We start from the raw sequence: 26,066 nt of genomic DNA, 5'->3' as shown, positions 1-26,066 counted from the left end.
GAGCTGTTCACAGGAGAGTCACTGCCAAGTTGGAGTGATTTTTTTTTTTTTCTTGTATGGGAGATTTAGCAGTTAGCTTACAAATATGGTTTACCTAAAAGGTCTGCACATTCTATGAGTGTTTTTAAACATACTTTGTCAAAAGAGATGATTCTGATCTGATTTTGCAAGCCACTGTACTGTTTCAATACTAATAACATGGTACAGTGTTTTTCAACCACTGTGCCGTGGCCTACTGTCTGGTGTGCCGTACAAAATTATCCGCTTGAATCTGCTTTAAAAAATGTTTTTGGAAAATGAATCCGCAAACGTGTATAATGTGGTGTCTGTGCCGTCCAATGGTACGTCATCATGCAATACTCTTCCATATCAGTAGGTGTCAATAGTTCGCTAATTACTTTGTTTTGTGATGCGTAAGAGGTAAGAGTGGCGTTGTGGCAAGCCGTAGCGGTTAGCTTGCGAGACTACAACAGTGACAGTGATGGCAAAGGTTTCTAAAAAGGAAATATGCTAATTCAGAAATGGACAAAAATCAAGGAAGCAAAAACCATTTCCTCTCGAAGAGTCTCTGGAGTAAGGCAATAAGCAATAGCGATCTTTCATTGGGGTACGCTAGACTGTAAAGGAAAACAGCAACTTTCAACGAGGATGCAGTGATATCTACTCCAAGCCCAGGCCAAGTGTCACACTGAGTGAGTAAAAATATGATTATAAAATGTGTTTTTCTTTGTGTTAGTTTGATTCATATTCAATACGACTTTATACTGTTAATATAGTATACAGAAATTCAATTTTATTTTATTTTTTGCTGGTGGCGTGCGTTGGGATTGTTTTTTTTGTTTTGTTTTTTTTGTGTTTTTTTTTTTTTAAATGAAAGTGTGCTTTGGTTTTTTTTTTTAATGAAAGTGTGCTTTGGCTCAAAAAAAGTTTGAAAAGCACTGAAATTATTGTTCAGCATTGACCCCTTTGTCTAGTTTTAGGTTACTTACAGTATTAGGCTCGAGCGTTTACGTCACAGCAGCACGGGATCGTGCGAGATTTGCGACAACGCATCCATTGCGGAAGCACGTCTGCATCACGGGACATTTAAACTTAACGGCAAATACAATTCAACTACGAGTGCCAAAGATGGAAAAATGTAAGGAAAACTTGCCAGTTCGAAACAGAGACAAACTTGTTACCACGGCAAAGGACAGATATGTGAGCAATTTTAAGGATGTGAACAATGTTGACCCTCACGAGCAAGCCGAACACAAATGGAATAAAGATGTCGACAAGCTTCCACCACTACGCGAAATGGACATCACGCTGTATTTAGTGTTTGGTATATGTTACTACACTCATCAGCAATTCCGAAAATACAAATCGCTACAAAGCTACGAACAGTTTTGCTGCGGATGGGTGCAGGATCTTCACTTTATGGCCATAGCAAACGGCAACACCATCTTTCTAGCAAAGGTAGGCAATGTGTGTTTACATTAGTCTGTGACCACGGATGTACAAATCTTTTGCTGCATAAAATGTAGCCTGTGTACAAATTCTTTGCCACTCTCTCACGTCAAAATATTACAGCTTTTTCATTTAGCAACGACAGGAATGATGTCTTATCAAGGCAATGCACATGTATGCATGCTAGTTGTTTAGCTGTAGCAATAGCTAACAACAGGGCGACTTAGGGCGTAAAGTTACTGAAATTTGCGTAAACAAACGAAATTAACTTACCGGAGTGGACGTGCATAGAGCAAACTCAGTGTGTAACTGGAGAATCAAACGTTATGCCCTTCCTTCTGATCGAGGCCACCCATGCCATTCTTCGACGTTTGGTAAGTTCAGATATGAGCTTTCCCTCGCCTTTTCTCCATGTAGGGATCCGGAAGAAACTCAATGGTGTTCCGTCGAGCTGTACATTCTCCTTTCTATTCGATCGGTTGTTGCAATTCTTTACCGCACAATAATTTCCAACCATTTTTAAAGAGCGACCTGTGTTGAAATGCCTCAGTTTATGTTTCTCGCTTCCACAATGGCGATAGCGGCGGAAACCTCGCGAGTGCCACGTCATACGCTCGAGCCTAATATTATACTTTCGGCGAAATTCGCCGTTTTGAAGTCAAAAAGGGTATCCTACGTGAATTGTGTAGATCCGAGGAAAAATGTTTGGGAGGGGTAGTAATTCTATCTAACTAACGACATGTTTTATTGAAGTTGCTAAGCCTGTCGCGGTATGCAATGAGTCAATTTATCGCAAGGTAAATAAAAACGAGGGCGGTAATTTTCACGGCTGCGTTATTATCACCGCGTGCATACATTTGTGCGTGAGTGTAGATGACATATGACACTCCAGTTGTTGTGTCCAGATGTTTATTGATCATCAACACGCCGTAGAGTTACAGTTCACACAAACAAAATAAGGAAACACATCTATATTAAACACTGTAAACGTTAGCATTGCTACATTGAGACTAATGGGTAAAAAAGACTACCCACTTTAGCCTGCTATAAAACATTGGCAGTCTTTTCCAAAACGCAAACTTGCGGTTAAAAGGTGACACATCAAACATGAAAAATCGCTGGTTAACAGCATTTGCAAACGAAAAAGTGAAAAAATCTATTAGCGACACCACAAGCAATGACGAAATATGCTTTTTGCGGCGTTTAAAGTTGTTAGCGGTGTAGCGACTGTACTTCCGGTGAACATTTCAAAATGAAAGCATGTCACGTTTGTCATATAAATAACAATTTCTGGAGTTAAACCCACATACTTCAGAATTAATACTATAATATCATACTACAATACTACAGAATTAGATTCTACACTAAAAATAACTTCAAAATAACACCCTTTATTAAAAATATGATTGGTAATCAATGTTATAATTATTATAATACCCTTTTTAAAAAATGATCGGCAATCAATATTATAATTATTATAATACCCCTTTATTATAATACCCCCCAACTTTCCACCTTGTTACACTATTATATATAGTAGAAGTATACTATAATAATAATGCTAGATACTTTTTTTTTAAGAATTGTTTTGAATCATGTTGGAAAGGCAAAGTCACTGAATCTGTTTCCATTCCATTCTTTCGCACTAATAAATGCTATCCGCTAAGCCTACACAACATATCGTTTGAACATCGCCATCGCAATGTACGCATGCGCAATAGTCACATCGCGGGACGTGCAATTGTTTTTCTTTTTTCAACATTCAAACTTTTGTTTTACTTCATAAACGCAGCAAGTGTGCAGATCCTGGATTAAACAGAGTTGTATAAATTAGAGATGTCCCGATCCGATATTTGGAACGGCTCGAACGCCGATATGGGCAAAAAAATGCGCATCGGTATCGGATCGGCCGACACGGAAAAATTCCGATCCAGATTTCCGATCCATTTTTTTTTTTTTTTTTAAAGTCCGGTTTTCCGCCGCATCGATTTACATAATCCATTCCAGTTTTTGCTTCGGTTTCCCTAAAATCCGGTCCGCATTTTACGGCACACCTTCAACACACTACATTACCGTCTCCCAATTTACCGAGAGACCTACATTACTTACTTTTACTTGGTAAAAATGTCAGCTGTGTGGGATCATTTCACCTTAAAGGACGACAAAGATGAAGAGGCAGAGTGCAACATATGCCGCAATAAAGTCAAGCGTGGTGGTAAAGCTGTAAGAAGTTTTAATACAACCAACCTAATCAAGCATTTAGCGAAATACCACCACAAACAATATAAGAAGTATGTTAAGAAAACCGAATACAAAAAGAAAGGTCCTACGCAACTAACACTGGCAGAAACTTTTGCTATGCGTGACAAACTGGCACTCGACAGTCCCAAAGCCCAGTGAATAACAAGAGTCATTGCCGAAGAATTCATTCTGGATGATGAGCCATTATCTCTGACAAGGCCTTGGAGTTGTTTGATTCCCTGCTCGTGATTAAAGACGCACCATCCAACACGGTACAACATGCCTAGCCGTCATTACATCCTTGAGCGATTCGGCCGTGGAAGACTCGAGAACGATTCACAAACATCCAAATTCCGATTATGGAAATATGTCAAGTAAAGCGTAACTAAAACACAGTCACCGCGGTCTTCAGGACGCAATGGGGAACGGAATGCATTGCATCCCGAGAGTAAACATCATGCTTGTCATTACACTGGTAATGACAATGCTCAACTCACGGCTCTGGTTCAACTCATGCCGCTAGATAAAAAAACAACAATACCTGACTGCTGCCGACAGCCACTACAAACTACGTCCACATCATGCTACGGTAGGTAATAGATATCATATGTATATAGAACTAGATGCAAAATGACAGACTCAACGGCGTTAGAAGCACACGTATTGAAAACTTGATGCAAAATGACAGACATGCCGGCGTTAGTAACCAGCCGCCATCTTAAAGCAGGAGACTTCTCTAGAAGGCTGTATTGTAGCGAACCTAATTAACCTTTTATCTAAAATACTCCTAAATCGGCAAAATCTTTAAAACAGTGTTAAAATTTCACATGTCTAAAGTAGACAGAAGGGAAATTATGGAATAACGGGAGCAATTTTAAAAACTTTAACAGTTGATTCACAGCATTAAATTAATTGAATGTAGTTTAAAGCTGAACAGAATGGGGACTTGAGTGTTTTATTTACTGTTTTGAGCTGTTAACTTGATGCTAAAATAGTCGTTTATTTAAGCCTGAGAGGCTTTTTGTACCATTTTTGCAACTAACGTACGAAACATTGAAAGCAGCTAATAGCTTGGGGGGGGGGGGGGGGGGGGGGATGGGGGGGGTTGTGGGTGTCATCAATAATCGATTTAGAATCGAATCGTTGCCTCTGAATCGTAATCATAATCGAATCGTTAGGTGCAGCTAGCTATCCCAAACGTAGCTATTCAAGTTATTTGGTGAAAAATGTTCTCGTTTTAATATCGCTAATTCCCCAAAAATGGCAATGATAGTTTTTATCAATATCGTTCAGGCCTACTATCAGCATTTGACCTCATTGTTTATGTGTGATTAAATATTGTTATTTACATGTTTATTTGTACTTCAATAAAGAATTCCCAAAATTTTTTGTGAATTAATAAGTGTCAACAAAAATTTAATTTGCTAAATTAGTTTAAAAAAAAAAAAAAAATAAAAATGATTAGTCGACTAATTGTAAAAATAGACGGCTGACTAATCGGGAGAAAATTAGTCGTTTGGGACAGCCCTACCGGAACATATTTCCTCCACACCCTTCTCACTTTTTAACCCCTGAACCATTTTCATGCCTGGTATAATCATTTGCATATTGTATGACCCTATGTGGCAAAAATACAGTGCAAAAAAATAAAAATAAAAATCTGGTCTTTTCATTTTCCAGAATCATTTTCACTTGTACTCCGTTTGACTGTATTTACCATGCTGAACTACTGAGTCATGAAACAAGTCTCACCGATTGACCCTAAAAGCCTGTCATGCAGCAAAGTGTTTATCTTTCTTGTCAGTGAAACAGAAATCTTCTTTATTTCAGTGTGGCTCTTGTATTGTTGTGATTGACTGTCATGCTTGTATTGTAGTTTCAAATAGAGCTTAGCAAAAGCACAGAAGACTGCTAGCTTTCATTAATTACTTTACAACACTTAATGAAGTTTTTTACATTTCATATTCCTTTACAGTTGTTTAGTACTGTAACTGAGAAAAGAGCAGTACTCCAGACAAATATAAAAACTGGGCAACTTCAAAAAGCAGCTTTAGTGATCACATCTAATGCAGATGCAATATATATATATATATATATATATATATATATATATATATACTGGACTGTCTCAGAAAATTAGAATACACAATATTCTAATTTTTTGAGACAGTCCTGTGTATATATACAGGACTGTCTCAGGAAATTAGAATACACAATATTCTAATTTCCTGACTGTCTCAGGAAATTAGACTACACAATATTCTAATTTCCTGACTGTCTCAGGAAATTAGACTATTGTGTATTCTAATTTCCTGAGACAGTCCTGTATATATACACAGGACTGTCTCAAAAAATTAGAATATTGTGTATTCTAATTTTCTGAGACAGTCCAGTATATATGTATATATATATATATATATATATATATATATATATATATGTATAATTTTCCCACCTGTTTGCATGTTATGTGCAGAGGAAGAAACAGCAATTCAGTCGCAGTTTGCTGGTTCAATCTGGTTTCACCTAGCTTCTAAAACACCGGGTATTAAAGTGTCTAAGATAAAGGATGGCATTTTGTACGACGATAAAATGTTGGGAGTTGATTTAAGAGCTTAGATTAGAGTCGTTTGCATAAGGACATTTGGGACAGAATCAATGCGGCACAGGGCTCTCGCTCTATTAGAGAAATAATGTTACAGATGCTAATCTTCAATTATATGTAGCTTGATCAAAAAAGCTGTAAAAAAAGAAAAGTTCTGACATATTTTTATGATGAGAATCTTACTTCTTGTGCATTTCAATATCTACTGATTACCAGTTGACAGCTTCTAGAAGTATGCCATTGAAAGGAGTGCGCAACTTTTAGAATTAAAATCAGATTTTTCTGAACCGTTCAAAAATCAGGACCATGATTTTCCTTTTTGTAAAACAATAATCTATTACCGAACTAAAAATAACATTTCAAAATCACAACCAAGTTTGACAACGGTGAAATCCTTTACTTAATGCACCAATTATTGTGCACAGATTCCTGTTTGCACATCTTGAAGTGTGCTCAGTCATTAAATTGTGCCGCCATGTTTCGTTTGAACAGCACAGTGAAAGATACAAAGCTGATGCAATTGCATTGAAGTTCTTGCATAGAAATTTGTTTCCACTCTATTGTTTTGATTTGTTATTGATTTGGTGCACCATTAGGGAGCTGAATACATCCTCCTTTAGTTAGATCACTTTTATTGCTAGCTTTTAATTCTGTGAAGACATGTACAGATTTGTAATAGTAAAAAGGTACCCCAGGTCATGGTCAGAAAAATTGAGAAAGTGATAGAGGCTACTTCCAAAGATCTGTGGCCTCTGGGATCTTGTTATTTTTTCCCCCTTTCTTTTTAATACTTCATTTTTAATTTTTTGCCCATGTTTCTTCTTCAAGTAGCAGAGCACCAGGGAAGACTTCTGGTCCCTACTCAGCTTTATGTACCATTGGGCTAAGCCTCACATTGGATGGATAACTATTTCATTCAAAAATATTTTATTACAGCCTACTGACTTAACTGTAGTCTACAACTGTACTGTTTTAAGTACATAAAACGTGTTAAGGTTTTTAATAAAGGTTCTGAGTATAAAACATACAAATAATTTCTCAGTACATAAATCAGTCAGACGTCCTGTTCATTCAAAAAAAAATGCTGATTGACATTGTTTTTCTTGTGGGCAAAGCACTGATATAAATTGTGTCAATGACTCGTTTATTTTCTTTAAACTAAACAACAAAATTCAACAAGGAGAAGGTAGGCTGTAATGAATTAGTCTTTTTAAAACAATTGTTCATCAATACAATCCAAATCCAATTTCAAAGCACACACTCTTATATGACAATTTACAGTTTTAATGGGGGTTTGTGTTGAAAAGAGACTAAGCTGTAATATGAATGGGTTCATGTGTGTGGTTTCTTTATAAAAAGAAATGAGACAACTTTACAATCTAACAATTAAGGGTGTAACAGTACATGTAATAGTATTGAACCGTTTCGGTACGTGGTAGTCTGTTCGGAACGGACGTGTACCGAAGGAGTTTCTGACGTAATATAACCCTTACTTTTCAAGGCTGTGAGTCGATAGGGTTACAGTGTAGATTATATTTACTCCGTCTTCTCTACTATAATGAGGACCAACACGGTAGGACAGTCCAGATACGTAAACGGCGCGACAGCGTGGCAGCCGCGAGAATGCAGTGAAACGCGGGCGTTAGAGTCAATCAGCCAATGCACACCAGTCACAGTGCGACCGCGTTTTAGATGCGTCCCAGAAGCGGCTCAACGCGATGCATGCAAAAAGAACGGCAGAGTTTATTATTTGACGCGAGACGTGGCCCTCCTGTGTCAATACTACTAGCTAGGATAGGGCCAGAAGTCACTCGTGTAATAATACGGTGGATCTGGTCGATTTTCAAACTAATATGCGATCGTAACCTACTTTTTGAGTCCATCAAATCTCTTGATCGGGGCACAGTTGACTTGTCTTTGTTGATTTACTGCTGTCTTCTCTGCTATAATAATAACCAACACGGCCCCGTGTTCAATACAAAACACTCCTAACACAACAAAACAAGTAGGAACTAATATACACGTAGGAACTAAAGTTATACAACATAAAATATACAATATAAATGAATACTACATCACATTTGTAATATATAAAAATAAATAAAATAAAAATAATAAAATAAAATAAATAATAAATAAAATAATAAAATAAATAATAGCCCATTTAAAGAAAATAAATTGAAATGAGCTAAAACACCTGTAATTAAATAATAAGAATAATACACACATCCTGCTTACGCAATTAAATTTATTAATTTCTGTGTGGCTCTTTAACTTGAGAAAATCCACCGATAAAGCTTTTGAAAACTGTTCATAAGAAAAAAAAAATGTTTCATTGAGGCATTCCATCTGTAAAATACATGTTAAAATCTTTGTCATTGGGATTGCTTTTCTCTTTAGCACAGGACTTCTTTTTTTTTCTTTCTTTTAGAAAGAAAGCTGACCAATAGGCGGGGTCTGAAAGGCAAATTGTTGTTGGATTATCTTTAAATACCTGCTACTTTTTGAGCAGAATTCTAGCTTTGTATAGGCTAATGTTCCTATTGTTGAAAGCACAAAAGTGTGTAATAAACAACTAGCACATTTATATTTTGCATTTTGTTTTTTTACTGTACCGAAAATGAACTGAACCGTGACCTCAAAACCGAGGTACGTACCGAACCAAGATTTTTGTGTACCGTTACACCCTTACTAACAATAGGTCAAGTTCTAATATGCTTCTACAAACTATAAAACAAACAGACACTTCAGACACTGACTCGCATAATCGCCAACGAGCTTAGCGCTCCGTGCTAAGTAGTAACATCTCATCACCAGAGAATACAATCAACACAATTGGCTTCATTTACTCACCTCTGACAGAGGCACACTGGATCTAACAACAAAAAAGACAATCTAACGCTCGACACTTCGTAATATTATTGATTCAGTAACCCAACCTGAGTGTAGCAGTGAATTCTCTCATGCTCTAATCACTGGCGTGCACGTAGCCTCACATTCTACACAAACAAGGACCCAAACGGGATAGCTCACAGCTGCCTAACTGATTTATTCTTTTAATCGATTAGTTGTTGCAGCCTTACCTCATATTTTCTGCCATATAAGTAAAATTTACTGAGTCAGATTTACTGACTTGTCATATGACGCATATGTACTGATCTGCTCCAATGCTTGTTCTGTGAAGAAATATTAAGAATACTTGAAATTTAATGTTTTGTAAATAAAACCATGCATTTGACAACATTGTTATTACAATAGGAGGTCAAGAATGCTTTCTAGTAACAAAACTCATAAGATGAAAAACTGATGCTCAGTCATTTATTGAAATCCCTACAAGTTTCAAGATAAATACGCAGTACACTTTTCTTGACTGTCCATTATTCATCTGTCGTGACTTATTCCGAATTCATATATTATGTATCTGCGCAACGGGATGGTTGAAAAAAAACAACAGGTCATTAAGATGCATAATATGTATTTATATCCGGGATGCAACGATACAGTTAAGTCACGGTTCGGTACGATTTTCGATACGAGGGACACAATTTTCGATTAGATTCAATACATTTAATGCTCTGAAACAAAAAATAAAAGTGTTAAATGTTTTTATTTTGCTAACAAGCAAAAATAACAATGCCATCATATAAACATGCATTATGGTGCATAATATTTATGTGCTTACTTCTTACTGATCTGAAGAAATTTTGTATAAAAGTGCTGAGAACAATCTTTACTGTTTGTAAAGTGAGGCGTGCACACTGTTGATTGTTATTACTCTCTTAGCAGGTATGTTTACCACATGAGGAAAACATCCTATTTGTGGTCCGAGTTCATTTGTGTTAAGTACTAAATTAATAATATTTGCAGCATTATCTATAGTCACTGGTATGGGTTGATTTGGCCTGATTAACTTCCATTCAGTCATGGCGGTTTTTAATTCATCAGTGTAGTATATGGACTAAGTGTCCCATGATCACTCTGAGCTCACACAGCCACTGGCATGGGATCTAATGTAGCACATCTAGGTTGCTATTTGATGATATCTACTGTGTGTGCGCAAGTGTTGTCGGGCATAAAAAAAAGTTAACAAACGCCACAGAAGTCACGTCTGCTCATGACTGCACAACACCAGCATTTGACAATCGACTTTCATTAACAGGGCGAGTTTGAAGTACAGCGCTCTTAATTTGCCACTCATTGTTCATCATTTAACCGTGAGTTAGGTCTCTGTAACCCACGGTCTTAACCTGTCTGTTGTCAAGACGAGGTTATTCATAGTAGCCAAGTCGACAACAATATATTGGCAGTCTTTATTGTACGTACCCGAAAAAACAGTCTTTCTTTAATGTGTACGAGTGGGGATGGCATATCAGTTCACCCAAAGTGCTGCCAAACAGCGGATCTGTAGGATATTGAAGCTGGCAAGCCGCCTCCATAAATTTCTATCTTTCCTCACAAGCAAGGATCTGCGTGCCCCACAGCTCCCACCTTTCATGCAGTTTAAGGGAGGAGTGGAGGAGGGGGGCTGCTAGCAGCAGAGTTTGTTTTTTCAAGGAAAAGCTGCGCTGGACGTTTTAGCGAGAGAGACGACAAAAATAATTTCGGAAAATACATTTTGGGAACTTTTCATTTGAATCGAATGTAGAATTGAAGAGGGCGTACTGAACGGTTCAATAGAAGAACGAGTATTGTTGCATCCTTAATTTATATGTATATGTATATTCTGTATATGTAAGACTGGTACCAGTCTGTGGCACATTTGCTGCCGGGCCACAGAAAAATAATAAATAGTTTATTAACGGCCGCGTTCTGGCTAAATTAACTTTTAACCTGTGCCTCTTGACATACCAATTTAGATCTAATACTAAAACTGGATAGGATGTCACCATTGGAGCTAGCATCTATTATATATATTAGGGCTGTCAAACGATTAAAAATTTTGAATCGAGTTAATCACAGCTTAAAAATTAATTAATCGTAATTAATCGCAAATATGCCATATTTTTCTCTAAATTATTGTTGGAATGGAAAGATAAGACACAAGATGGATATATACATTCAACATACTTTACAGAAGTACTGTATTTGTTTATTATAACAATAAATCCACTAGATGGCATTAATATATATATATATTTTATTATTAAATTTATAAGGATCATGGAAGCTTCCACTTGGGGAAAATATATACATACAGTATATCCTGTATATACATAATATAATGAAAATATACAGTATTGTGCAAAAGTTTTAGGCAGGTGTCCTGCCTAAAACTTTTGCACAGTACATATATATATATATATATATATATATATATATATATATATACATTTTTTTTTTTAACCTGTCCTGTTCAGCTGTTTGACACGGAGAATGGAAGTCTAAGTGCCCGGGGAGTCTGAACAGTTTTAATGTTTCACATTGAGAGTCTGACATACTCCTTTTGTGATCATTCAACATACCTCATTTATTATGACAAAACAGCGAACAGGAAGGGGTTATGGGGGAACAGAAGAAAAGAAACACGAGAAGAAAGAGAAGAAACACAAACAACAAGAAATACATTGAACGCCTAACTACACTAACTACTAATATGTTGGTGCTATTGTCAGCTAAATGTATTTCCGGTTGACACCATGTGGGGGGCCTGTTGACCAGGGAAAGAGGGGGAAAAAGGTGGGGGAGTCTATAAGATAAGTGATAGAAAGGGGTAGAATGTACACAAATAATTTCTGTGATCTAGAACCCAGTAATCGTGTGAATGCCTTGTGAGTGTTAGCCCGTTGGCGACCGACCCTACGCCGCCCCATCGCCTTGGCATTAAGATTATTGACATTCTTTCTGTTAAAGGGATCCATGGATAGAAAGACTTGTAGTTCTTGAAAGATAAATGTTAGTACAAGTTATAATTTTATATTGAAACCCCTCTTAATGTTTTCGTTTAATAAAATTTGTAAAATTTTCAATCAAAAATAGAGTTAATATAATAATAATAAGAATAATAAGAACAGAGTTTGACCAAAGTCTGAATAAGTTTTATGTGTGTTTTGCATTGCTATTTTGATTGGGAACGCCAGTTCTCTTAGCATAGTTGTTTAACTGTGTGATAATAGGGCCTCATTAATACAGATTGAAGTGCTTTTCTTTTTGAGAACATTATTTTTTGAGAGATAGGAATATTATTTTTGTTGTGGTTTCACTAAATGATACTGTTGTTTGTTGTGAAGGAGTTGCCGAAGCTTATGCCAATAAACGGCGCGGTCCAATGAACGCCTGTGTCCACTCGCCTTTATAACATAAACATCTCTGTAAATATCTTACCCAAAATACAACAAGAGACATAATTGCCACTAAAAGTAAACTTGGAGAAATGTGTGGAGCACAAACAGCACAATGCAACAGCATAAACGTCTCACAACTACTAATTCTCCTACTATTAGGAAGACTAACTCTCCCACTATAAGGAGGACTAACATTCGTATGGAATGGCACTGCCCCAAGCGGCCGGTGGTATTCTCCTCACTCTCAATGTACAAAAAACGGCGTCATTGTAATCTGTTTGAGGCAATGCGTGAGCGAGTCATTCCGCGCATGCGTTAAATGCCTAAAATATTTTAACGTGATTAATTTTAAAAAAATGAATTGCCGCCCGTTAACGCGATAAATTTGACAGCACTAATTATATATCTATATATATATATATATATATATATATATATATATATATATATATATATATATATATATATGCGTTTGTCCTTGATAATAATGTATGACGTAGGTGCATCAGATTTGTTCCTGGTCATAATAAGCACACAGCTAGCGAAGATGACCCATGAACCCATGAAAAACAGGTCTTTGGAGAGTTTTTTTTTTTACGAGGAGAAGGCCACCTGACAAGCCAGAAGAGGATCTTAAAACCTCAGAGAAAACTTCTTTGAACAGACAATACCAAAATTCCAACCTAAAATATGTGTTTGTCGCAACAGATGACTCTCAGGTGCCAAGTCAGCTTTGTATAGTATGTGGCCAAAAACTAGCAAACGAGGCAATGAAGCCTTTAAAGCTGCTTTGACACATAAGAAACTATGTACCTTGGATGACATTTTTTTGAAAGAAAAACGTGCGAGCATGAAGGACAGAAACAATGACTGAGGACCACCACATCAACAAAAGCGAACACACTAAGATTGCTAAAGCCTAGAAAACATTTCACGACTGAAGAAGAACTTATTATGCCTGCGACCAAGGATATTTGCTGATCTGGCACACTTAGATGGGCATGTCGTCTCAATGAAACATTCTCATATTTGGCCTCCTGTATAAATTCTATTGCAGTATCTTGAATGAAACAAGTATTTATGAATATATAAAGTACATTATTAGAATTTTTATACGGGTGGAATGAAAATTATGACACCAGTGCAAACTTTTCAATGCAGTTTTGTTTCATATCACGACTCTTTACTCATAACTGCACAGCAGACTGGCAGAAGGTAACTGAAATTCTTAAAAGCCCTCATAACCCATATATTTGTATTCAGAAAATGTCAAGCAGGTTATGGTATCTACAGCACGTTTTGCCAGGAATATATATTGTATATAGTAGGTGAAAAGCGTTGGATCAGATATGCATGTTACATAAGCACACTCTGTTAACATAGCATGTGCATGGCTCGTGAATACCACTTGCCTTGTTAGCGCTGACCTCTTTGGGTTGTTCTTTTTTTAATCTTTTTTCTTTGGGCTTTGTAGCGTTTTATGATTTATTCTTTTCATTTATATGTAGTCACAGTATTTTTGCTACTTTGATATATATAATAGATGTGTATATATATATATATATATATATATATATATATATACATACATATATCGGGGGTTATGTTCTAAATAAAATATCTAATGGATGACATAAGTCATTACATACTGTGTATAGAGGCTATTTTCTCACATTCCTCATGTTTAGATCTTCTTAAAGGTAAAAACATTGTAGATTTCTAAATATAAGATCCAAAGCTGTGATTACGACCCCCAACCCATACCCCCGCATCCCAAAAGAGGCAAAAAAAAAAAAAAAAAAAAAAAAAAAGCAAAAAATAACAGCGTGGCTGTGTAAGGCAAGAATCATAACCGTGAAGGACAATTGTACATGGTATTTTTGTATTTTTTTCCATTTTGTATGGTAACTGTTGTGACAATGCTGTTGGTCATTAATGCTGTTTTGGTACTTTATATGACTTTAGGTTCCTACTGTCCTCATCAATGTGGGATCACTTTGAATAGTGGAATCATATTTATCTGCTATTCTGTGATATATTTTATATTACGCATATCCTATTTGCATAAAATATGGTAATTCTGGCTGCATTGCGGAAATCAAGGCAGATTCTGAGTTTGGTAATCTAAGTCTGATATTGTGCACTGTGATGACTAAACTTGAGAAATGCTGAGGCTTTACCAGTCGCAGCTCCTGGATAGCATACATAAATGACATTAAACAAGAGTGATGATTGACATGCGGACTGAATTTACACTGCATATGCATTGCATCTTTTGGTCGTCTATTCACTTTCATTTACATAAACTGACATCAGTGGCATTCAAGTGGCCCCATCTGATCATTTTGTTTACATTTCCTGAATACCCGAGACAACCAATGTATGACCAAGGTGTCGGAAAGAAATAAATGAATGTCAACATCAGAAACCTCACGTTTCCTTACAAAATGAGTATATTTCCTGGCGCACTGTACTATAAAATATTTCAAATTGTGGACAGTAATTACAAATCAAGTTTGGAACGGTTCGACAAGTTATTTTTATCTTATGGCTCTTAGAGAAGACACTCAATGGCTATGTTCACACTGCAGGTCATATTGGATTTCTTTGCCCATATGGGATACATATCTGATTTTTCATGCATTGTAAACAGATCAATTCCTTTTTTCCCCTCAAATGTGACATGGCCTCATTCAAATGTGGATAAATATCATATATCTAGCCGACACCTCTGCACTTTGAAAGCAATCCGTATGCATGTGACTTGTCATCAGCAGGTGGAAACTATCATCACTTTTCAAATTTGAATTGTTTCTTTCACATGTTTATTTTTTACACATGTATTTCTGCCAATAGTGGATTTCTTTGCCACTTTGTGACACATACTGTATCTAATATTGTCAAGCTGTATGAACAGTCCTATTCCTATCTTTTCAAATCTGACCTGAGCGCCTTTCATATGTGGATATACAGTGGGGCAAATAAGTATTTAGTCAACCACCAATTGTGCAAGTTCTTCCCCTTGAAAATATTAGAGAGGCCTGTAATTGTCAACATGGGTAAACCTCAACCATGAGTGACAGAGTGTGGAAAAAAACCCAGAAAATCACATTATTTGATTTTTAAAGAATTTATTTACAAATCATGGTGGAAAATAAGTATTTGGTCACCTACAAACAAGCAAGATTTCTGGCTGTCAAAGAGGTCCAACTTCTTCTAACGAGGTCTAACGAGGCTGCACTCGTTACCTGTATTAATGGCACCTGTTTTAACTCATTATCGGTTTAAAAGACACCTGTCCACAATCTCAGTTAGTCACACTCCAAACTCCACTATGGCCAAGACCAAAGAGCTGTCGAAGGACACCTGAGACAAAATTGTAGACCTGCACCAGGCTGGGAAGACTGAATCTGCAATAGGTAAAACGCTTGGTGTAAAGAAACCAACTGTGGGAGCAATTATTTGAAAATGGAAGACATACAAGACCACTGATAATCTCCCTCGATCTGGGGCTCCATGCAAGATCTCAACCCGTGGCGTCAAAATGATAACAAGAACGGTGAGCAAAAATCCCAGAACCACACGGGGGGACCTAGTGAATGACCTACAAAGAGCTGGGACCACAGTAACAAAGGTTACTATTAGTAAAACAATGCGCCGCCAGGGACTCAAATCCCTTACTGCCAGACGTGTCCCCCTGCTGAAGCAAGTACACATCCAGGCCTGTCTGCGGTTCGCTAGAGAGCATTTGGATGATGCAGAAGAGGACTGGGAGAATGTTTTATGGTCAGATGAAACCAAAATAGAACTTTTTGGTAGAAACACAGGTTCTCGTGTTTGGAGGAGAAAGAATACTGAATTGCATCCGAAGAACACCATACCCACTGTGAAGCATGGGGGTGGAAACATCATGCTTTGGGGCTGTTTTTCTGCAACGGGACCAGGACGACTAATCTGTGTAAAGGAAAGAATGAATGGGGCCATGTTTCGAGAGATTTTGAGTGAAAATCTCTTTCCATCAGCAACGACATTGAAGATGAGACCTGGCTGGCTTTTTCAGCATGACAATGATCCCAAACACACATCCAGGGCAACAAAGGAGTGGCTTCTTAAGAAGCATTTCAAGGTCCTGGAGTGGCCTAGCCGGTCTCCAGATCTCAACCCCATAGAAAATCTGTGGAGGGAGTTGAAAGTCCGTGTTGCCCAACGACAGCCCCAAAACTTCACTGCTCTAGAGGAGATCTGCATGGAGGAATGGGCCAAAATACCAGCAAAAGTGTGTGAAAAGCTTGTGAAGAGTTACAGAAAACGTTTGGCCTCCGTTGTTGCCAACAAAGGGTACATAACAAAGTATTGAGATGTACTTTTTGTATTGACCAAATACTTATTTTCCACTATGATTTGCAAATAAATTCTTTAAAAATCAAACAATGTGATTTTCTTTTTTTTCCCCACATTCTGTCTCTCATGGTTAAGGTTTACCCATGTTTATCCGATTACTCGATTATTCAAACTAACTAGTTCATTGATGAATCGACTACTAAAATAATCAATAGCTGCAGCCCTAATTGGAATAAACAAAAAATCTGAAATGTATTTTGTACCTTTCCAGCATCGGGGTATTGTTTCAACTTCATGCGGTCTGGCTACGCCGTCCGGTAAAAATAGACTTCTGCATCAAGCCTATGATTACATGCAGCACGTCGTAGCCCATTCCGTAAGCAGTGGAAATTGTCAGCTTTATTAATATGCTTGAGAACACTTACGACCTCGTGAACGCAGCCAATCTTGTCGCATCTGCAGGTGGTGTGAATTAGGGGTTAGAGTGCTTTTGCCACTTGTAGTTCTTAGGCAACCTGATGTGGAATAAGCTGACCTTTCGTGCTTCTATGCCAGCTGGAGCTCAACTGGAAAAGAGACTTGCTTAATGCTTGGATTTGCTGTTATCCACCTAAAATCTTTTCTCCAACAGGAGTAATTTGTTTTCCCTTCTGTCTGATGTGTTTCTTCATCTGGTGTGATTTGTTTCACCTGCCTATCAGATTCCACTCTGTCCTAAGCTCCACCTTCCTCTCCTCCATGTCACCCAATCCTCCCAGTCTGTCACCATGTTGTACATAGCTGTGTCTTCTCATCTGTGTGATTACTAAAAGAGTATTTAGCTCACTGCTTTCAGATATACCTTGTCATCATGGTTGTCAGTTTAGTCCTACAATGGGTTGCTGTCCCGCTATCAGAGATATTTTAGAGGTCTCACTAAATGTCTTGCAGCTGCATTGGATCTATATTGACCACACACGCCACATCCTAGTTGGTGATGGTCAATTACCTGGTGGTCTGACCACCATAATCCTGAATATTTGTCAAGTTGAAATGGGCTACGTGACCATGAACAAGAAAATATAATTTAAGTATAATAAAAATATAATGTAAGTCGCAAAACTATTTTTGACAAGATTATGTCATAGTTTTAATTGCAATTAACAAATTTACAACATACATCTGTTTCTATGACATCAACATCAACTCCCATTTATCTGTCACCCTCAGCTCTGTCTTCTGGTCATTGCTCACATATCTGGACCATTCGTCATGGCTGGTCTGTCTTGTAAACCTTTAAGGTGGACAATGTAGGATAGATGGCCAAAAATGGTACTGCAACTAGATCAAAATATTGACTCACACAAAATGCCGTCCCCCTTCGGGTTGCCAGAATACAGCTTCACATTGGAGAACCTGCAGGAAAAAAGCGGAAAGTGACGAATCCTCTGCAGAAGGTATATCTTATTTTTAAATGTCACGCAATATGTTTTAACTTTAGTAATGCCAATATTTAGTAATGACAATTAAAAGAGCTATGATACGATACGAGGTCCAAGTTAGTTTATGTCACCATGACCAAAGTTAAGGAGGGCTACTTTTCTCAACGTATAAGCACACTGGCAAAGAAATATATAATTTGGTAATGCATTGACAGCATCCACAAAGACAATTTAACTGCTCCATTATAATTTTAATTACCGACTAAATATATACACAAGTAAAGACTTTCTTTTCTCTATCTGTGCCTCGGCCAATGGACCCACATGCTAAATAGTGTAGCACAACCACGCCAAATGAATGCATATCCTTGTTTTGCTTCTCTTGTTGTCTTGAATCCTTTGAGATTCGTAACTGATTGTCAAACAGACTGTCAAAGTTGGCACAGCCCTATTTTACAGAGCTGTGGTGACCCGGACGAAGACTGGAAACTGATCTCGTGATTGGCTGATGATGAACACTGAAGCAAAACAAACAAAAAAATTGCGACGCGTGAATCTTATTTTAAAATGGAAAAATCTCCACTTTATCCTTGAGAAACCTTTTAGAAGTATTTAAAAAAAACATGTTTCATAAATGTCTCTTGAAATATTATGGTCATTTTATGAATACCGTATTTTTCGGACTACAAGTCGCACCTGAGTATAAGTCGCACCAGCCATAAAATGCCCAACGAATAAAAAAAACAAAAAAAAAAACAAACAAAAACAAAAACATATATAAGTCGCACCAGAGTATAAGTCCCATTTTTGGGGGAAATTTACTTGTTACATTTCAACACATAGAACAGATATGTCATCTTGAAAGGCAATTTAATATAAAAATACAATGGAGAACAACATGCTGAAAAAGTGTACAGTATAATGTTACATGATGCATGAACAACGAAATGCGAATATACTGTCCTCACCAGGACGCTATTGCTCGGTCCTGGCTATACAGCGAGCTAAACTCCCAAATGACGATGCTGGACGTCTGTATAATTTGCTGAATCAATGTCGTCCTTGATACCAAACAGGTTTGCATCAACGTAAATAAATGATAATTAGGTGCTATTACAGCAATGACATAAACGGTTAGCATGCGTTCGCTAGCATTAGCACATCGTTCAAACAACCACACAACTGGCTCTAAGTGTCCAATCGCGAAAAGATGATATACACAGGCGTTGCCTCTGTAGAGATATTTTACAAGCATAAACAATGAACGTAGGTTCGCAGCCGCGTTACTCTCTTGCTAACTCATCCACTCACTCAGAGCTGCGTAGCTGTCCGTCTTCTTCTGGTGTGTGACCGCTCTTCTTCACGTAAACAAGTGGGAGTGCGCCCTCACGAGGGCGTGAAAACGCCACAAACTAAAAGCATGCATTTCAATATAAAAAAGTCAATAATACAATTGAACACACATTGCCAAAGGCAGAACGCGAACGTGGCCATAGCTATTAAGAGTTATTCAAATAACTATAGCATAAAGAACATGCTAACAAGTTTACCAAACCATCAGTGTCACTCCAACGCACCAAAATAACATGTGAAATGATATCATAATGTGTTAATAATTTCATACATAAATCACTCCTGAGTATAGGTCGCTCCCCCAGCCAAACTATGAAAAAAAACTACGACTTATAGTCCGAAAAATACAGTAATCCAAGTGAAAATCTTACATTGTGCACCTTTAAATTTCACTTCACCTAGTGTTTTTCTTTTACAGAACAGTCTTTCCAAATGTCTCCAATGACTACTTTCAAAGGTGGACCATAATATTCTTATGTTTTTACAGTATTTATATGTAGAAGAAGACATTAAGTCTTTAACACATAGTACGAGTAGTACAATTTGAAATTGCACAATATGCAACATAATTGACACAAATATCATACTGGGTGTTTTGTTCCTTTGGAGAGGCAAGTGAAGTCATTAAAGCTGTGGATATACTTTTATGCTACATCCGTATTGTATGCCTGAAGGATGAGTTAAAACCATGTCTAAGGGAAAGAAGAGTGGTGGTTTCATTAGCATTGGATTACTTTTATCACTGATCTCTGTCCAAAACAAATGGGATGTTTAATTTGCAAATAATAGATGTAGAAGATTTATGTGAGGGTAAACTAATGAATATTTGATATTATTGCATTTTATGAGATCTTGCTTTTTCCTCTATTCCAAAGGTTTATTTAATTTTCTTCCATTTATTTTTCAACAAATACGATTTTGACAGAAACTTATTATATTTCTGACAAACTTTGTCTTTGAGGCTTAGATTTTTTTTCCTAGTGGCAGAGGGTAATTGAAATACTGTATTTTCCGCACTATAAGGTGCATCTAAAAGTCTAAAGTTTTCTCAAATACAACAGTGCGTCTTATAGTCTGATGCGCCTTGTATATGGAATAGTATTGGTTAATCATGGCATGACATTTCCTTTAGCGCAGCTGTAATGGATACATAATGCCACCCCAACTACTACCACTATTACCACTACTGCTGCGCCTTATAATGCGGTGCGCCCAATATATGAAAACAATTTTTAAATAAGCCATTCATTGAAGGTGCGCCTTATACTGCGATGCGCCTTATAGTGTGGAAAATATGGTAATTGTGTTGACAGTAAAAAAAGGACCATATGTGTCTTAATTTTGCTGTTTTTTTTTTTTTTTTTTTTTTAAGACTACGTGTGTCTTAGTTAAATTGAATTTTCAAAAGGAGCCATAGACTGAGTATCTCAACAGTCCAGAGCAATGGACAGTGTGGAAAAGAAGTAAAGAGTCGTATGCAGGCAGGCTGGAACGGGTGGAGAAAAGTCACAGGTGTGATGTGTGAAAGAAGGGTTTGAGCTAAAATGAAAGGAAAGGTTTAAAAAACTGTGGTGAGACCAGCGATGTTTTTTAGTCTGGAGACAGTGGCGCTGAGAAAAAGACAGGAGACAGAGCTGGAGGTGGCAGAGATGAAGATGCTGAGGTTCTCTTTGGGTGTGACCAAGATGGATAGGATCAGGAATGAGCATATCAGAGGGACAGCACGTTAGAGGATTTGGAGATAAAGTCAGAGAGGCCAGACTGAGATGATTTGGGCATGTCCAGAGGAGAGATAGTGAGTATATGCGAGGTAGGAGGTCTAGAGGATGACCAAAGAGGTGGTTTATGGGTTTAGTTACAGAGGACATGAAGGTATTTGGTGTGAGAGCAGAGGACAGGGTTAGATGGAGACAAATGACTCGCTGTGGCGACCCCTGAAGGGAAAAGCCGAAAGGAAAAGAAGAAGACTCAAGCTAGAAAATGTACTCATTTTCTCACACTGACTGGCTATTTGCATGGGTTTATCTGCCTTTATCTCTCCACAATGTGACGATAAATTTTCCAGCTGTACAGACATGAACACTCAATCTGATTGCAATTAACTTTCAGCAGTCTTGTGTAAATTGTGGTCGGACTGCAAAGCTGCATATTAGTAAGACTGAGATGACACCACATTATTAGAAACTGGAAAAAAACATTGCACCATTGGTACTCTTGAGAGAAGTTATCAGCATTCTGAAAATCAGTACTCCATATTTTTCTTGTGATGAGTCATGTGTATATCAATGTAATTTAACCAACGGCAATATGATTAAAACAATTCAGATTTATCTATAGAAATTGAAGACATTTTAATGAGGAAATTTTGACAGTGTACACACTGGTGTTTTCATAGTAAAAGATAAAAATGCTGTGTCCATTGTGACAGAAAGGGTTAAATAATACATCACTGTCTAGCAAATCTGCCATTATTGCGAGTACTAAACATTATGATGCATATTCAGGGGTTTCCTTCATACAGTACAGCATGTGTGACTGACCAACAGCATTATGGGAGATGGACAGTACACCAGACCCAACGGAGCTGTTTGGGCCAGGAAAGAGGTCTTAGCCAATGAAGAGTTCTCAAGGGACTTAGTGAAAGTGAGGCATTTGTTTCTTTGCACTCTGGTCATTGATTGAGACTTCCATTAGAGCAGAGGGCACTACTTTGGGCAGTTCAGTATTGATCTTTATAGGGTTTACCTGGCCTCTTGCCCAAAATTAACCAGAATAGGCAACAGCTCACCAGTGACCCTAGAACTGCCTTATAAACTTTCTAAGAGTTTAAAAGTTGTCTTCATCTTCCCCCCTCCAAGTATGCTTTACAGTTAAACCTTCATTTACCTGTTAACTTATTTGATTTCATAATATGGGCAAGGAGTTTGTCACTTATTTTTTAATCGTCCATTAAATTGAAATTTGGTGCCCAAAAAGCACCAATACAAATTATTTTGAATTACCGTAATTTTCTAAATATAAGATGCTACTTTTTCCCCCTTCATTTTGAATCCTGTAGCTTATAGTCCAGTTGGCTTATTTGTTGATTTAGTGGGGTTAATAGGTAACACTTTATTTGACAGTGGTCTCATAAGACTGTCGTAAGACCGTCATAATTATGACATGACACTATCATGGGCGTTACTGAATGTTGATGTCAGATGGTCATGAACTGTTGGTCACTAACTCCATTTATGTCCAGCTGGATCTTTAACATCCATTTAAAAGTGACATAATTTGCCGGATAACACTAAAATGACATCTGTTGTAAGTGTTCATTAATGCTCATGACATTTTCATGTCATAATTATGATTGTCCAATGACAGTCTTATTGCGCCATTGTCAAATAAAGTGTTACCATATACCATAACTAGCAATTAATCAAACCACTGGAACACTAACTGAAGAAATAATTAGCACAGAACATGATTTTTAATTCTTATTTATATCTGTGTCCACAATGCATGCTAGGAGCCATGTTGGACAATACCAGTGTTAACAGCAGGTGGCAGTAGAGGTTGACGGTCTCCCCCAAGTGATCAGTGATGGCCAAATGAAGCTTCTTGAAGCAATGAAGCTTTGCAGCCAATTGGTTCAAAGCTTCATTGTGGTTCACTTGGTCTTATGACAGTCGTATGATGTCGCTGTCAAATAAAGTGTTACCAGTTAATATATTTTGGTGTAAATATCCCATAATACAGTGAGGATAGCTGTGGCTTATAGTCTAGTGCGGGTTATCGCTGAACAAATGCTGTTTTGTGCCAAATTTGGTGGATGGCGGCTTATAGACAGGTGCGCCTTAGATTGCAAAAATTACGGTAGTTTAACAACATTTTAAAATCCGTTTGAAACTTTTTATCTCACATACCACTAACAAGAGGTGAGTAAAAACCTGTTACATTTACTCCGTTACATTTACTTGAGTAACTTTTTCAGAAAAATGTACTTCTAAGAGTAGTTTTACCAGGCCTAACTTGTAACCTGTACTTTTACTTGAGTAGATTTGTGAAGAAGAAACGCTGCTCTTACTCCGCTACTTTGGGATACACCAGTTGTTACATATTTCCTCTTTATTCTACTTATTAGTTTTTATTTATTTATTTATTTTTGCCAGTGATGCCAACAGTAGCTCTACCAGTGTCACCAAAGTGACATCGCAACAATAATCACATAACTTCATTATAACAGTCAGACTCAAGCCTGCTGTTCAATGATCACGCTGGCCTGTTAAATCATGTGATGTCTTTAAAGCACTGTAAAAAATTAAGTATTTGAAATAGAGCACCGCCCTCAACATTACTGGAAAGCGCAGATTTTATTGCCTGGCACAGCCAGACTGTTCTCCCTGCATTTTTCAAACACCGTGAGGAGAGTCTGGTACCCAGCTTCTTATTGGCCTCTCGAGCCAGAACGAAAGTATCCATGCAATCAGATTTGTTTCTTTGTGTGACATGTTCGTGAAGAGGAAAGTCACTCTTGCATGTTGGAAGTCGTCGCCACAACAGCACAGATGGCGAACGGGAGAGCTGGGAATATGTTCCAATCCGCGGTAAATTCAGTTCTAAATGACCAAAAACACATCGAGACGCTAAAACTCCAGCAACTGACAGCACTGGAAGCATTTCTTTTAAAAGCTGCTTTAAATGTGCTTCCTCACTCTAGAGTTTGTTGTCGCTTTACCAATGCAGTGTTTCCCACTAATGGACGAGACTATGGCGCGCCCCCCCCACCCCCCCCCGAAAAAAAAAAAAGATACTAATCAGATGCGTCAGTCAGCCGATTACACAGCTGTAGCCCACTCCACTCTACTACCCGCGCCAGCGAGAGCAGCATTTTAGAGTAGTATTTTATTTATTTATTTATTTATTTATTTAAGAGACGCAAGGGGAACGAGTAGGAAGAATGGGAGAACGAGCGAGATAGCGAGAGATAGCTGTCGCATGTCGTAGCAGCCCGCTGTTATTTTGTTATTGTTTTTCTTTATTATTGTTACCACAATCGAGTGGGTAAGCAAATACAGACTTCTCTCCTTCTTCCCCATATCCGGGGCATTACAATAGTTTCGATCGGACTTTTCGGCGAAAGTGAGCGGCGGACGGCCGTCTCGGACGGAAAGCAAACTTTGATTGAACTTGCGCGGAGAGGCGGGGCCCAAAATAAAGCCTTGCTCTATTTTCAGAGCGTTGGTCACAGTAAAGTATTTATTAGTTCAAGCAGAGTAAAATGATACATATTCACGGTACAAGAACGTCGTTTCCATGTCCATCGATTGGTAAGAAAAGGCTGTTTGTACGAGTGACGTGTGGGCGCTCCCGTCGGGGGGACATTTCGCGTGGAGTGGCTATTTTTCGGCACAACACCGACACGCCAACTTCAGACAATTATGGCTGACGAAAGTTGGATAAATGCGCCCCCCCCACAATTTCGCGAGCTCTGGGACACTCGAAAAATGACTCTCTTACCTCTCCTTGCTAAGTTAATGGTACCTCGATGTGCGTTTGTGTGGAAATTTAGTTCACGAACAACGGGGAAAAAACTATTCAACTTCTCACCGAATCAAGAAAAACTCTTTACACGGCCATTAGAATTCCCCCTGTCCTGTAAATGGGTCAGTTGACAGAAGGACTGTTATTGTTGTGGTATGTAGTACTTATGAGGGTCAAATAAAAAGAAAAAAGGAGGGCTACGACGGCGGTCTGAAACCCGCGGCTCTTGGGCCGCATGCGGCTCTTTAGTGCTGCTTCGGAGCTTTTTTTTTTTTTTTTTTTTAAATGGAAAAAGATGGGGGAGGGAAATATATTTTTTGTTTTAATAGGATTTCTAGGAGGACTAACATGATACAAACATTCTTTCAATTCATTAATATTGTAATGAAGTTAAACTTGTGGTGTCATCGTACAACAGAGTAGTCACGTGGTGCGCTATAGGATCCACTGCAGGGAAAATAAACATTTAATCATGAAGGCTAATTATGTATTTCTAGCCAACTTAGTCATTTTTATAGTAGGCTAATATAGCTAGTATTGATAATTATAAGGTTTGTACAAGGCTTTTATTTTTTTGCTGCTCCAGACATACTGTATCAGTTTTTTTTTTTTTTTGGGGGGGGGGGGGGGGGGTCAAATATGGCTCTTGCCAACCCTGAGTCACTACGAGATGTAAGTCGTACTATTGCTACGAGAAAAAAATGCGCATTATTACATAGGGTAACGTAGCTGTACTCAGCAACGCATTTTACATACATGTACCGTAGCTGAGAGCTATAACATTAGCCTAGCTAATGAAATATTTCAAATATATCGTTGTTATGGTTCTTCTTGGGGGAAAAAAATAAT

General features: G+C 37.8%; 1 protein-coding gene and 1 long non-coding RNA gene across 3 annotated transcripts in view; one reads left to right on the top strand and one right to left on the bottom strand.

Annotated features, from left to right (window-relative positions):
* Positions 1-308: 308 nt before the first annotated feature.
* LOC130908721 (protein FAM200A-like) overlaps positions 309-26,066 on the top strand; it is a 143,138-nt gene continuing 117,380 nt past the window's right edge. For both annotated transcript variants that reach the window (XR_009061639.1, XM_057824462.1), the window contains exon 1: positions 309-692. The gene's annotated coding sequence lies outside the window, so the exon portion shown is untranslated. The remainder of the gene's footprint in view (positions 693-26,066) is intronic.
* On the bottom strand, positions 17,950-18,840 carry LOC130908722 (uncharacterized). Its single transcript, XR_009061640.1, has 3 exons — positions 18,663-18,840; positions 18,260-18,312; positions 17,950-18,190 (listed from the first exon to the last, which is right to left on the bottom strand). It is a non-coding gene; the product is annotated as an uncharacterized LOC130908722 (long non-coding RNA).

Source organism: Corythoichthys intestinalis, chromosome 20, assembly GCF_030265065.1.
Source record: "Corythoichthys intestinalis isolate RoL2023-P3 chromosome 20, ASM3026506v1, whole genome shotgun sequence".
NCBI lineage: Eukaryota > Metazoa > Chordata > Actinopteri > Syngnathiformes > Syngnathidae > Corythoichthys > Corythoichthys intestinalis.
This window is presented reverse-complemented; position numbering and strand designations above follow the sequence as displayed.